Below are 14,647 nucleotides of genomic sequence, written 5' to 3'. Positions count from 1 at the left end.
CCGGGCTATAGTGCAGTGGCCGGATCTCAGCTCACTGCAAGCTCTGCCTCCCGGGTTCACGCCATTCTCCTGCCTCAGCCTCTGGTGTAGCTGGGACCACAGGCGCCCGCCACCACGCCCAGCTAATTTTTTTTTTGTATTTTTAGTAGAGCCGGGGTTTCACTGTGTTAGCCAGGATGATCTCAATCTCCTGACCTCATGATCCGCCCGTCTCAGCCTCCCAAAGTGCTGGGATTACAGGCGTGAGCCACCGCGCCTGGCCAAGCACCCAGGTATTTGCAGAAACAGGAGAGAGTGGCACACAGGCTGCATCACCGAGGAGGCCCCACGCACATGCTCAATTCCGGCCAGCGCATGGACAGACGCCCTGCCTAGGGGACACAACAGCACCACCCACGTAGCCCAAGGCACCCCCAGAGATGGCAGCTGAGCAAGGATGAGGACCCCAGAGTGGAAATTCCTGGATTTGGAGCTGGGCAAGTTTCTGTCCCCATGGACTGGGCAGCTTTAAGAACCAGGGGAGCTGAGGGCAGGAGGCCCAGGGAGGCTCAGTCAGCTGTCAGGAGTAGCCCAGACCCCACCCCTAGAATGACAGAGGACGAGGAGGAGGGTCATCATCTGCAAATGCCACCAAGACAGTGTCGGGTGGCACCCGACATTCTCCAGCACACATGAGCCACTGGTGCCTCTTCAGGCTGTGTCCGTTCACATGGTGGGACCTCCTGCCCATTGGTGGTGGGGGCAGGGTGCATAGAGAGGCCTTCTCCAGGAGCTGCCTGGAAAACAGGGCAGCCCTGACCCCTACTGGCTGACAGCGAGCAGCATGTCTGCTATCGCGGAGTCTGAAGGTCCCCGCAGTGTTGGGCAAAAGTTTACATGGAACCCACTCGCCAGAATCCATCGACTCTACAGAGGGCAGAAGAGAACCTGCTGACCTCCTAGCTGTCAGCCCCAGAGTCACAGAAGTCACCCCTACTCAACACCAGGACACAGACCCACCACCCCATCTAAGAAAACAGGAACAACTCCAAGGCCACCTAGGCCAGGCAGGTGAGAGGAGCTGGGTGGCAGTGGCTGCCAGCTGCAGCTCTGCAGGGTCAACAGAAAGGCAAGACGCAGTGGGGAGGAGGCCAGGAGCCTTGCAGCACGTCACAGAGCACAGGAGGTGGTGCCCACGGCAGGGTGCGGCTAATTCCTCAGGGTGGCCAGCTCCCTTGACAGCTGTTCCTCCTGGCTTCACACGGAGCTCTCAGAGGCAGAGGCAGCCTTGGGCAACTGGCTGAGCTGGTCTAGGACCTCCAGGCCATTCTCCTTGGCATTTTGCACAATGGGGCTGTCCACCTGCTCCTGAGGCATGGTCAGTGTGGTGGCCGAGCTCATGAAATCCTCCATCACTAACATGAGCACGGCCAGGTTTTGCACTTGCTGCTCGAAACTGTCCATCGCTGCAGAGGCCTTCTGTAGGTCCGTGGTGTTCAGGGCCTTGTCTGGGGCTTTGGTTATCTACACCATGTTCTTGGTCACCGCCTTCATGGTCACAGCTGTCTGCACCTCGGGGGCCACTGTGTCCAGGCAGATGCCACGCAGAGCCAGTTCATGCTGCTGTTCCCCTTGCAGATGGTGTTACTGGTGTATACACGGTGTGTACTCTATGTTTTTCTGCTGAAGGGACTTCTTCACTTTGGCCTGGCTGGCCTAGGAGTGCTTTTCTGCCTTCTTGTCTGGTTTCTCCAGCTGCTTCACCATACATTTCAACTGGAACAGGGTATCGTCCGTGGCCAGTGTGACAGAAGCACCCCTTGGAAAGGCAGAAGGGACATGAACTCCGGGAGGCATCAGGTGCCAGTGGCACTTGCCTTATTTCTTTTTTTTTTTTGAGACGGAGTCTCGCTATGTCGCCCGGGCTGGAGTGCAGTGGCCGGATCTCAGCTCACTGCAAGCTCCGCCTCCCAGGTTCACGCCATTCTCCTGCCTCAGCCTCCGGAGTAGCTGGGACTACAGGCGCCCGCCACCTCACCCGGCTAGATTTTTGTATTTTTTAGTAGAGACGGGGTTTCACCGTGTTAGCCAGGATGGTCTCAATCTCCTGACCTCGTGATCTGCCCGTCTCGGCCTCCCAAAGGGGAGGATTACAGGCTTGAGCCACCGCGCCCGGCCCCTGCCTTATTTCTTAATAACCATTTAAAAATATTTGCCTTCCTGGGAGAAATCCTTTGATTCTCCCCTCTCCCATTACCTGTTCTCTTGGTTTATTGCCTCAATGTTTTTATTACCATCCGTAAGACCCAGGAGGGGAAATTGAGGCAGCAAATTTGATAAGGCTTCTCTGACTATAGCTCAATTTTGCAGTAGTAAGGTTATATGAGGTGCCCATGCAAAAAAGTCTGCCTGAACCACAGCATTTTATCATAACCTGGGAAATAGGCATTGTCATGCAGGACTCCTGTTGACTCCAATAGAGATGGCACTGTGTCCTAGAGGCCAAAGAGACCCGGAACCAGTGAATGAGACTTAGAGTTTACTGAGGGGAACTTACACACAGGGACAGTCCAGTGGTGGCGGGCTGGACAGGAGAATCGCTACCTTTTATAAAAGGCATACAGTTGGGCCGGGCGCGGTGGCTCAAGCCTGTAATCCCAGCACTTTGGGAGGCCGAGACGGGCGGATCACGAGGTCAGGAGATCGAGACCATCCTGGCTAACACGGTGAAACCCCGTCTCTACTAAAAAAATACAAAAAATTAGCCGGGTGAGGTGGCGGGCGCCTGCAGTCCCAGCTACTCGGGAGGCTGAGGCGAGAGAATGGCGTAAACCCGGGAGGCAGAGCTTGCAGGGAGCTGAGATCCGGCCACTGCACTCCAGCCTGGGCAACAGAGCGAGACTCTGTCTCAAAAAAAAAAAAAAAAAAAAGGCATACAGTTGATACAGCATTTTCACTCAGCACCTTCCACCTAGCAACCTCTACCCAGCAACCTCCATTTAATCCACGCAAAGGGACTCCATTCCCTGTATGGCCTGTGTTCCAAGGAATGAGCCAGGGGCTCAGATGTCCCTGAAACTCTGGGTTGACCACTCCCGGATTCCTTAACTCAGGACTCTGAACACACATTCTTCTTAGACCCTAGGATCATTCTCAGGGTATGCTTCAGTTAAGTTATTGCTGTCAGGTGCATCTGCCATACAGGCATCTTCAGTGGTTGAATGCCTGGTCATTGTAAAGCCAGCTCCACATGGCTTGCATATGAAACCGATCAACTGCTTCATCTGGGGTGTTCCATTTGACATTTATAGGGAGTGTAGGGGCCAAGGGAAAAACTTCTCCTTTGCCCTCTCAAGGATCACTGTAAATCCAACCCACAAAATGCAGATTAACAGAGAAATGTCATACAAACGTATTAATGTGTACATGAGGGAAAATCACAGGGTGATTACCCGACATCCCACTGAGGCCCAAATACTTCTATAGCCTTATTTCAGAGGGGTTGGGGGAGATAGGGAATATAGATAATTCTGCTGAGGGACAATTAATGATTATTAGGAAGAACAAATGGGTGGCGGTGGAGGAATAGAGATTAACTTATAAACGGGCTGGGCATAGTGGCTCACACCTGTAATTGTGATACTTTGGGAGATCAAAGCAGGAGGATTGCTTGAGGCTAGGAATTCAAGACCAGCCTGGGCAACACAGTGAGACCCTATCTGTACAAAAACTTTTTTTTTTTTTTTTTGAGACGGAGTCTCGCTCTGTCGCCCGGGCTGGAGTGCAGTGGCCAGATCTCAGCTCACTGCAAGCTCTGCCTCCCGGGTTTACACCATTATCCTGCCTCAGCCTCCGGAGTAGCTGAGACTACAGGCGCCCGCCACCTCGCTCGGCTAGTTTTTTTGGTATTTTTAGTAGAGACGGGGTTTCACCGTGTTAGCCAGGATGGTCTCGATCTCTTGACCTCGTGATCCGCCCGTCTCGGCCTCCCAAAGTGCTGGGATTACAGGCTTGAGCCACCGCGCCCGGCACAAAAACTTTTAAAATTCGCTGGGCTTGGTGGTGCATACCCGTAGTCAGGAGGCTGAGGCAGGAAGATCTCTTGAATCCAGGAGTTTGAGGTTGCAGTGAGCTATGAATGCACCACTACACTCCAGCCTGGGCAACAGAGAGACACCCTGTCTCAAAAACAACAACAACAACCACAACAACAAACTTGTAAATGGTTCTCTTGGAAAGTGAATGAGCCTGAAAGAGATATTATCTTGTGAATGGGTCTGTTCAAGAATGTGCTTAGATTCTTGATCTTCTTTTCTGTAATAGATAATGAAATAACAGGGAGGAGAAGGAAAAATAATTGTTCTTGGAGAGTCCATCCAGTCTTTATGTAGATACGGGGAAGTGCCTTCTAGTGTCTGTGGATCTCGAAAGACCTTTAATTAAAAATACTCATTATACCAAAGGGAGCTATATTTTGGGGTGAAGTTCCCTGAGCTCCTTCAGGAGAGTCTCCCTTCTCAGGGTAAACAAATTTTACAGTGGCTTTTATCCAATCTACGAGGCTGGCTGTTCCCTTAGGAATAACCTCCTGTGTGTGTGGATCACATATAGCCACCTTCAATTGTTCTGTAGTGAGCTGTGGATCCTGTGTCAACCTCAACATGCTCTTCCATTCTGCAGCATTTAAAATCTAGTTACTCTTGCAATCCATCTTCGTAAAGATTCCTCAGGAAGCTGAAGATAGTAATCTACAAAATGGAACAATTCCTTCACATCGTACCCTCTAGTCTCATAATGACTTGGTTTTGCCCTTCCCCTACATTGACTGTCTTCTTGGTAACCCAGTTCTGAGTTATTTTCTGTTTCCCTGCGTAAGTTTTCCCTTGTGGATCAGTTTGCAGGCTAGTGGATGAAGCTCAGACTCACTGAAATCTGAACTTGGTTTAGCACCAAGGTCTGACCCAGTACTCTCTTTCAATTTCATTTTAGCTATTATAGTTAACAGTAAACATGAATATTTTTCTTTTTTGCGTATTAGTTTGCGTTTCCTTATGCATCCAGTGAATCAATTCTCCAGGAGTTGGTTCTGTCTCTAAATTCCATTCGTAACTTTTATCTTTAGTAACTGAGCACAGCACAGCTGCGGCTATAAACCACGGGTGACCACATGGCTATTCAGGAATCAAAGGTTCCTCACCCCCCACTCTTTCATCCTTTCTCTTCCCAAACCACAACTTTCCATGAGCCCAGGCCATTCTAGCAAATCCCACTTATGTGACACCAACTTTGCCAGGGTGGGGGGAAATGACACTCAATGTACCTGTTCTATTATCTCACTTAACAACAACAATCAACACAGAAAACTTTTGTGACCAAATTTGTATGTGGGGATTTCCCCATACACCAAGCAGCAGTCACCAGCTGGGTGTCCTCTGATTCGATTTGGACACTATCTATCTAGAGATAGTGTTATCAGAAAGGGGTCCTGATCCAGACCCTGAAAGGGTTCTTGTTAGATCTTATGCAAGAAAGAATTTGGGGCAAGTCCACAGAGTAAAGTGAAAGCAAGTTTGTTGAGAAGAAAGAAAAGAATGGCAACTCCCTGAGGGCCGCTGGGTGGCTATTTTTATGGTTATTTCTTGATCATATGCTAAACAAGGTGTGAGTTATTCATTAGTTTTCTGAGAAAGGGGTGGGGATTTCCCAGAACGGAGGGTTCCTTTTCCTTTTAGACCATATAGGGCAACTTCCAGACGTTACCATGGCATTTGTAAACCGTTATGGCACTGGTGGGAGTGTCTTTTAGCATGCTAATGCATTATAATTAACATATAATGAACAGTGAGGACAACCAGAGGTCACTTTCGTTGCCATCTTGGTTTTGGCAGGTTTTGGCCAGCTTCTTTACTGCATCCTGTTTTATCAGTGGGATCAGTGAGGTCTTTGTGACCTGTATATTGTGTTGACCTCCTCTCTCATCCTGTGACTAAGAATGCCAAACCTCGTGGGAAAGTAGCCCAGAAGGTCCCACCCTTATTTTACCTAGCCCCTATTCAAGATGGAATTGCTCTTGTTCGAACACTTCTGACATATTTCCCCCCTCCCTTTTACAAGGGAACTCTTTTTTTTTTTTTTTTTTGAGACAGAGTCTGGCTCTGTTGCCCAGGCTGGAGTGCAGTGGCTGGATCTCAGCTCACTGCAAGCTCCGCCTCCCGGGTTCACGCCATTCTCCTGCCTCAGCCTCTCGAGTAGCTGGGACTACAGGCTCCCGCCACCTCGCCTGGCTAGTTTTTTGTATTTTTTTAGTAGAGACGGGGTTTCACCATGTTAGCCAGGATGGTCTCTATCTCCTGACCTCGTGATCCGCCCATCTCAGCCTCCCAAAGTGCTGGGATTACAGGCTTGAGCCACCGTGCCCGGCCTACAAGGGAACTCTTAAGCCTAAGGGTTGTAGAGAGTTGTAGATCCATCCTCTGTAACTTCTTCAGGCTGAATAGGGGTGATGATATTTTTGCTTAATTATTAGGGTCTCTTGTATTCACGGTAGAGAAGAGCTCAGTCAGTTATGGTGAAGGCCATTCATAACTCTTCCAGGTATCACCTTCTGTTCTGACAAAATGTGCTATGTGAAAGATAATTAATGTTCAATTTAAGAAAATGTTGAGTAGCCTTATTTTGCATTTCTACACAGAGTACAACAACAATATATTCCACAGCAGTAAAGGAGATAAGTAAAATTATCCCAGTAAACCGAATAAGAAGACTTTTCATGAACTTGACTATTGTTGAAACCAAGTTGTTAGGGGATCACTAGCTGATTCTAATACATGACCAGAATCAGAATACTGATCTAGATTTTTACATTACTTATTTCCCTCTTTTCTTTTGAGCAGCAGCCAGAAATCAATGGTTGATTTACAGGAATAAGCAGGGTCAGTCTAAATCTCAAAAAAAAAAAAAAAACCCTCAAAAACAAAGATGAGATTAGAATCTAATAAGATGTACAATAGTTTTTTGAAACGTAATTTTTTTCTCTCCAGTCCCCATTTTCATTAAAAACAAGTCAAGGTAGGACTGATTTGTTTGCAAAATAAGCTTTAGTCTCATTATACTTGTCCTGATTATAATTATTTGCCATATAGGCTCCTTTTAAAATTGGCTTTGATGGAACTTTATTCCATAAGTAATCTTAGATTAGACTTTTTTTTTTTTTTTTTTTTTTTTTTGAGACAGAGTCTCGCTCTGTCGCCCAGGCTGGAGTGCAGTGGCCAGATCTCAGCTCACTGCAAGCTCCGCCTCCCGGGTTTATGCCATTCTCCTGCCTCAGCCTCCCGAGTAGCTGGGACTACAGGCACCCACCAGTTCGCCTGGCTAGTTTTTTGTATTTTTTTTTTAGTAGAGACGGGGTTTCACCGTGTTAGCCAGGATGGTCTCAATCTCCTGACCTCGTGATCCGCCCTCCTTGGCCTCCCAAAGTGCTGGGATTACAGGCTTGAGCCACCGTGCCCGGCCAGATTAGACTTTTTAAAGCTTTGAGCCCAGCCATGAATTTGACTGTTTATTCCTGAAAATACCTGTATGAGTTGAGTGAATTCCTCTCCAAGTCTCAAGATAATTTGGGGTTCCTGGGCTTGTCAAAAAGTGACATTCTTTACTTACTACAAATCAGGAACCCTGCACAGGGATTGCATAAACAAGGTATAAGGCTAGTTTTCTCAAGGGGCTTTTCTTTTTTTTCTTTTCTTTTGTTTAACTCTGTAAGTCAGCTTTGATTCTTTAAAGCTGTCTGTATCTGAAAGCACACCATCTCAGTCAAAGCCTTGGTAAAATAATCAGTGTCTCCAACTGTGTCCTGTTATAAAAGAGAACAGATTCTTATTGCACTTACGCAAATAACTTAACTATAGTGCCATAAGTTAAGAGTACTCACAAATAGTTTCCAAATTCTGGTAAAATCAAGTAGAGAGAAAGAAATATGCTCAAAATTTTGCTCATAGGAGTATATTTTATTCAATTGTTAAAAACTATAGATCGCTCAAAAGAAAAGTTTTCTTGACTCTGAAAAATAAAACAGAAAGGATAAGCAATATTTTAAGCAAAACATCATAAAAAGATTATTTTGGTCTTCTATTAGTTTAGTTTATGCAACTAATTCCTGTTTTGCTTGATATTTATAATCATATTAGTTTTCCAAGAAAGTCTTGTAAGTTCCTTCTCTCTATTTTAATGGCACACTTTCCAAAATTGTCAGAGAGCTGCACTTAAGAGTACTTGTCAGTCCTGTAACTGATTATAAGCCACCCTTTAAAGAGGATCAAAACAAGACAACAATTGTCTGTGGATGACAAAGTCTTAGGGCAGCCACAGTTAAAGACACAATTAACTAGGAATTTGGGTTACTTCTGTGGCATATAACAATTTTATATAACAATTATAATTATTACTGATAATATGAAATGTGTCTTATTAGAATTAAAGGGGTTTCCCATAATTTTGGAACACATACTAATAACATATTTATACAAATACATCCCAAAGAAAGCCAAACACCATTTCACATTTGACAATGCTGTATAATTTTAGTATACCACATAAGGCAAATATGTCATTTTTGAACTTTAGGGGGACATATATCTAAAGGATTAATCTGATCATAAAAATATATAATTTAGAATTTGATTTTGGAGTTTGTCAAAATATCAAAAGTTTAAAATACTGATAAAATAGAATTTCAGGTCACCGTAGGCCATTCATTTAGCCAAAATGATAACTCAAAGATTTAAAAAAAAATTAAAACTTTTACTCATTGATAGAGGAAAGACTTAGCTTTCTAAATAATCTGTTTTCTCTCCTTTCTTTTTCTTGTAGTTTGCTTAAAAGGCAAACAAAAATCTTTCATTTTTTCAATATTCCATAAAGATCCTGTTCAAGAGAGAAAGCCAAATTTCACCTTTGCATTAGTATACAATTAATAGCAAACCCAATTTTAAACAAAACCTTATAGACAAATCTACCCAATCATAATCAGTTTGACCATAAGGTAAGATTCTCATAAACCTTTTATAATTTTTAATAATTTTCTATTAAAAAGTAGATCAACAGTGTAAGAAAACTCTGTTGTGCTTTTATTTCAATGTTTGATTTATAGAAAAACTGAATAATTAAATAATTATTAATTTAATTTTGACCAATAGGTCTACACACAGAATTTTTACAAGATTAATCTTTTACAAACCTTCCATAACTTGGCCAAACCTTCAGCTTTGTCCTACCCAACATAAAACAATCCTTTAATCCTCTAAACCAGACCAGACCAAAAATCCCACATTCCCATACCTTCTTATAATTTTTTATCAGAAACATATTCTACTTTCCTTACACACCTTACATGTAAAACTGTGTCTTCAGTGGTCTTGATTACATGTGTTAGAATGTTAACTCTTAGCAACTTTTATTTTTGGTGAAAAACCTGGTAAGTAGGCAATTTTAATTATGTACCAGGTATGGAACCTAGGATACCAGACAAGTGCAGATAAGGTCCAACTCTTTCCAGCATAGCAAGGGGGCATGGCTAACTCCATACATCCCCAGGTCTTACCTAAAATCTAATGGCTCCAAAGTAGGTAAGTTGAACAATTTTCAAAGTCAAAGAAGCAATTTATGACCTTAAAGCATTTAGCAGTACTTGCTTTGGCAGCACAATACTAAAACTGGAATGATACAGAGAAGATTAGCAGGCCCCTGTGCAAGGATGACACACAAATTCATGAAGTATTTTATATTAAAAAATAAAGCATTTAGCAAACCTAATATCTCACTTGCCTTTTTTAGACCAAATGTCTTAAACTTGAAGACATTTTAATTTACAAATAACCTTTAAAACTCTTTTTTCCAAAATTACTAAAGTCATGTGAACGAAAAGACATTAAAATTGTTATTTTTCTGACAAAATCTTTATTTAAGCATTGATTATTTTTAAGCCAATTAATCAGAGCTCTTTAATATATTTTGGTAGTGAAACATCACACACGACACATAAATACAGATGAACAGACAGAAGAAGATCCAGTAGTTGTAAGAGTTCTTCTTTTTTTTTTTTTGAGACGGAGTCTCACTCTGTCGCCCAGGCTGGAGTGCAATGGCACAGTCTAGGCTGGCTGCAACCTCCGCCTCCTGGGTTCAAGTGATTCTCCTGCCTCAGCCTCCCAAGTAGCTGGGACTACAGGCACGTGCCACCACACCTGGCTAAGTTTTGTATTTTTAGTAGAGATGGGGTTTCACCATGTTGGCCCAGCTGGTCTCGAACCCCTAACCTCGTGATCCACCTGCCTGAGCTTCCCAAAGTGCTGGGATTACAGGTATGAGCTACCACACCTGGCCTATATTATTTTACTCTACTTTATTTTATTTTATTTTTTGGGACTGAGTCTCACTCTGTCACCCAGGCTGGAGTGCAGTGGCACAGTCTCTACTCACTGCAACCTCTGCCTCCCGGGTTCAATTGACTCTCCTGTCTCAGCCTCCTTTGTAGCTGGGATTACAGGCACACACCACCACAGCCAGCTAATTTTGTATTTTTAGTAGAGATGGGGTTTCACCATGTTGGCCAGGCTAGTCTCGAACACCTAACCTCAGGTGATCCACCTGCCTCGGCCTCCCAAAGTGCTGAGATTATAGGCATAAGCCACCATGCCCCTCTTCCTTTTAGATCACGTAGGATAACTTCTAGACATTACCATGGCATTTGTAAACTGTCATGGTGCTGGTGGGACTGTCTTTTAGCATACTAATGCATTATAATTAACGTATAATGAGCAGTGAGGATGACCAGAGGTTACTTTCATTGCCATCTTGGTTTGGTAGATTTTGGCTGGCTTCTTTACTGCATGCTGTTTTATCAGCGGGGTCTTTGTGATCTGTATCTTGTGCTGGCCTCTTGTCTCATCCTGTGACTAAGAATGCCTTACCTTCTGGGAATGTACCCCAGCAGGTCTCGGCCTCATTTCACCCAGCTCCTATTCAAGAGGGAGTCATTCTGATTCAAATACCTCTGAATATAGCATCAAATCTCACAGGTTTAGGGCTCATTCCTCAGACTCCCCTAGCCAGTCACAAGTCCAGCCTCCAGAACTTCTAATGGACTGGCTTCAAGTTGGGGTCTTCATGATCCCCTCTTTTTGGGTTTGATTACCCCTCTTTGGGTTCGATTAACTTGCTGGAGCAGCTCACAGACCTCAGGGAAACACTTACTTATGTTTATCAATTTTTTATAAAGGATATTACAAAAGACACAGATGAAATGAGGGTGAGAAATGAGGGAAGGGATACAGAGCTTCTAGGCCCTTCCTGGGCACACACCTTCCATGAACCTCCACGTGTTCAGCTATCCAGAAGCTCTTCAAACCCTGTTTTTTTAGGTTTATTTGTTTGTTGTTTTGTTTTTGAGACTGGGTCTTGCTCTGTCACCCAGGATGGAGTACAGTGGCATGATCTTGGCTCACTATAGCCTTTACCTCCCTCCCAGGCTCAGGTGATTCTCCCATCTCAGCCTTTCAAGTAGCTGGGACTATAGATACATCACACTCAGCTAATTTATTTTATTTTAGTTTAGTTTATAGAAAGGAAGTGTCCCTAGTTGCCCAGGCTGGTCTTGAACTCCTGGGCTCAAGTGATCCTCCCACCTCAGCATCCTAAAGTGCTGGATTACAGGCATGAACCACTACACCTGGTCTTTTTTTTTTTTTAATGAAAGTTTCGTGATGTAGGCATGATTAATTAAGCCATTGGTCACTGGTGATCAACTTAACCTTCAGCCCCTCTGGCCTCCCCATAGGGTAGGGGGGTTATGCTGAAAGTCTGAACTCTGTAATCCTGCCTAGGTATTTATGGTCACCAGCCTCCATCCTGAAGCTCCCTAGCAGCTGCTAGCCACCAGTCAATTTTAGCATATAAAAAGACATCACTTTGGAAATTCCAGGGATTTGGGGAGTTGTATGCCAGGAAACAAGAATGAAGACCAAAAACATATTTCACAGTATCACAACAGCCCTCTCTTGCTCTGGACACAACTCACCATTGACAGCCTTCCAATAGAGAGCTGGAGAAGTATTTGTATGTGTAAATATTCTGCCTGCACAATCTAAAGAGACCCAAACTACTGAACTCCAGAAAATATTACCAATGTGGCAGGACCATGAATCTTCATGTACGGTAGCCCCCACCTTGTCTGAGGTTTTACATTCCCAGACTTCAGTTACCTTCAGTCAACTGTGGTCTGAAAATATTAATAGAAAATTCCAAAGGCCGGGCGCGGTGGCTCACGCCTGTAATCCTAGCACTTTAGGAGGCCGAGGCGGGCGGATCACGAGGTCAGGGGATCGAGACCATCCTGGAGAACACGGTGAAACCCTGTTTCTACTACAAATACAAAAAAATTAGCCGGGCGTTTTGGCGGGCGCCTGTAGTCCCAGCTTCTAGGGAGGCTGAGGCAGGAGAATGGTGTGAACCCGGGAGGCGGCGGAGCTTGCAGTGAACGGAGATCGCACCACTGCACTCCAGCCTGGACGACAGAGTGAGACTCCGTCTCAAAAAAAAAAAAAAAGAAAATTCCAGAAATAAGGCCGGGCACAGTGGCTCACGCCTGTAATCCCAGCACTTTGGGAGGCCGAGGCGGGTGGATCACGAGGTCAGGAAATCGAGACCATCCTTGCCAATGTGGTGAAACCCTGTCTCTACTAAAAATACACACAAAAAATTAGCCAGGCATGGTGGCAGGTGCCTGTAGTCCCAGCTACTTGGAAGGCCTGTAGTCCCAGCTACTTGGGAGGCCTGTAGTCCCAGCTACTTGGGAGGCTGAGGCGGGAGAATGGCATGAACCCGGGAGGCCGAGCTTGCAGTGAGCCGTGATCGCGCCACTGCACTTCAGCCTGGGTGACAGAGCGAGATTCTGTCACAAAAAAAAAGAAAAAAAAAGAAAAGAAAATTCCAGAAATAAATAATTCGTAAGTTTTAAGTTGTGTACCATTCTTAGTAGCATGGTATAATCTCTTGCCACCCCTCTCTGTCTGCCCAAGATGCGAATCATCTGTTGTCCAGAGCATCCACACTGTATAAATAACCTGCCCGTTAATCATCCACATCATCTGCTCCTGACATCCAACCATCAACATCATTAGGCTCATGATCCAGGATCACCCAAAGCAGATGGTCCTCCTTCTGATGTATCGTCACAAGGTCAATGGTAGCCTAATGCTATGTTACAATGCCTGCACCAGTCACTTCCTTCATCTCATCACATAGACATTTTGTCTCCCCAAGAAGGGTGAGTATAGTATAATCAGGTATTTTAAGACAGAGAACACATTCACATAATTATTACTACACTATAACATTATAATTATTCTATATTATTATTAGTTATTGTTAACTCTATATTATTATGTTATTGTTAATCTCTTACTCTGCTGATTTATAAATTAAACTTTATCATAGATGTGTGTATGTGCAGGAGAAACATATGTAGGGTTCAGTACTAACTGTGGTTTCAGGAATCCACTGGGGGTCTTGGAACATATTCCCCATGGATAAGGGGAGATTCCTGTAATTTATCCCAGGCAAATATGGCGCTTACCATTTCCTGTTTGTGTCTAATTAGCATGATGTTATCAATATAGTTGGACAAGCATGAGGTTCTGTGGAATGTCAAGGCGATTGAGGTTCCTTAAGACTGTATTATAGGCTGGGCGCGGTGGCTCAAGCCTGTAATCCCAGCACTTTGGGAGGCCGAGACGGGCGGATCACGAGGTCAGGAGATCGAGACCATCCTGGCTAACACGGTGAAACCCCGTCTCTACTAAAAAAATACAAAAAAAAAACTAGCTGGGTGAGGTGGTGGGCGCCTGTAGTCCCAGCTACTCGGGAGGCTGAGGCAGGAGAATGGCGTAAACCCGGGAGGCGGAGCTTGCAGTGAGCTGAGATCCGGCCACTGCACTCCAGCCTGGGCAACAGAGCGAGACTCCGTCTCAAAAAAAAAAATAAAAAAAAATAAGACTGTATTATAACAGAGAGCTGGAAAGTTAATAAAGCCCTGAGGGGAGAGAGTGAAGGGGCTATCACTGTAACATTGTGATGTAAAAGAAAACTGCCTTTGGTTTACTCTTCTCATGGGTATTAAAAAAACATTCATCAGATCAAAAATCATACACATCTGCTTGAGGTTGTGCTGATACCCTCCAGTAAAGATGCCACATCCAGTAGAGAGGAGCTCTGACTAAGGCTATCACCTGATTAAGTTTACAGTAGTCCATCTATTATCCACCATAATCCATTTGTTGTTCCAGAGGCCAGACAAGTGAACTGAAAGGTATATGATGGGGAGCATAACCACAGCCAAAATATTAGATCAGAAATAACACTGTTAAAATAAACTGTAGTGCAGTGTGATGGTTAATTTTGGGTGTTAGCTTGGCTAGGCCATGGTACCCAGATATTTGGTTAAACACTAGTCTAGATCTTGCTGGGAAGTCAGTTTTTAGATAAGATTAACAGTTAAATAAGTAGACTTTGAATAAAGCAGATTACCTTCCATGATGTGGGTAGGCCTCATACAATCATCTGAAGGCTTTAAGAGAAACAGGACTGACTCCCCCAGGGAAGAGGGAATTCTGCC

The 14,647-nt window shown here is 44.5% G+C and overlaps 2 pseudogenes; one reads left to right on the top strand and one right to left on the bottom strand.

Moving 5' to 3' along the window:
- Nucleotides 1-1,188: 1,188 nt before the first annotated feature.
- On the bottom strand, nucleotides 1,189-1,836 carry LOC117093566 (annotated as a pseudogene).
- Nucleotides 1,837-9,665: 7,829 nt separating this feature from the next.
- On the top strand, nucleotides 9,666-9,765 carry LOC117093979 (annotated as a pseudogene).
- The last annotated feature ends 4,882 nt before the right edge of the window (nucleotides 9,766-14,647 follow it).

The sequence above is a fragment of the Trachypithecus francoisi genome, unplaced genomic scaffold, assembly GCF_009764315.1.
Source record: "Trachypithecus francoisi isolate TF-2019V2 unplaced genomic scaffold, Tfra_2.0 Lachesis_group12, whole genome shotgun sequence".
NCBI lineage: Eukaryota > Metazoa > Chordata > Mammalia > Primates > Cercopithecidae > Trachypithecus > Trachypithecus francoisi.
Note: the sequence above shows the minus strand (reverse complement) of the source record. Positions and strands in the feature narration are given on the sequence as shown.